The following is a 1,220-nucleotide window of genomic DNA, read 5'->3' on the forward strand; positions in this document are numbered from 1 at the left end:
CATTTGCAACAATCAAGTTTGTCAGTCTGTATATTCGGGATAGTGATTTCTGACGTTTACTTAACTTACCCCAATGCCTTCCATGTCATCTCTAAACCCCATTGAAATTCATGTAAAAACCCTGATCTTTGAAATAATGAGAAAGTGTGCATCAACCATGTTTGTAGATTTCTGCTGTTCCAGGGTGCGGCTTTTCTTTCTTCTGACAGGGTCTCCAGGATATGACTGTCAAACCCTTGCGATGTTTACTGGCATATCCGCTGCTGTGTTGCATTACTTACACAGAAAATAACCAGATACTGTCTGTATGTATCACAATAGCCTACTGATTGTGACAATTCTCATTTGCACCAAAACAAGCTGTTCAAAATTTGATTACGATCCCTGTTACTGAAACTGGAAGTTGAATCGGCATTTCTCAAGACCAATACATCTGTTCTATGCGCAGTGCATGAGACTTTCCAATGAGAGCGTTACCAATGCTTTTCTTCAAAATATTTTGTGTGTGCATCTGTTGCTGTGTATTTGTATGTTGTTGTTCTTATCCAAAAGTAGTGGTCAGAGGCAATTTCCTACCAAATCCTCATTACTGAAAATATTTTATCCTTTGCAGTCAGTCTCTACAAACCTCTGTCAATAAGCCCCTTTACAGTTCCGCACACCAGTGTTCTATATCCATGATGCCTTTCGAAACTAGCGGCTTTGAGGGTATCACTTTGCGCGTGTCGACTGTTCTTTAACACAGGTCTGCTAAAACAAGAATCATTTTTGCTTGTTATCTGACTTATTCTGTCGAAAAAAGTAAGCTAATTATTCATTTTGTATATGTCAATCTATTTGAAAGCTGTTGAATATAACAGTTCGCCAATTATTTACTGTTTTATGGAAATCTGGAGGAAATTTGTGTCGTTCTAATTTATTTACACATACGAATGTTGATCACAATAATCGGCGTTGCTTTTGACAAGAGATTTCATGGAAAAGTATACAATTACTGCCGTCAAATTGAATGTAGAGACTGCACTGAACATGTAAAGATTACGTACAAAAAGTAATGGTGATTTTAATATCTACAGACGAAATCTACTGAACAAAATTTTTAACTAGGAGACAAATGGGAACCCCTCTCATGTAAACAAACACGTAAAACTTGATATGGACACAGCGGCAATCATTGGACCAGAGAATAGAACACCACCAGTCTGACGTTAGTTGAAGGA

Source organism: Ptychodera flava, chromosome 4 (assembly GCF_041260155.1).
Source record: "Ptychodera flava strain L36383 chromosome 4, AS_Pfla_20210202, whole genome shotgun sequence".
NCBI lineage: Eukaryota > Metazoa > Hemichordata > Enteropneusta > Ptychoderidae > Ptychodera > Ptychodera flava.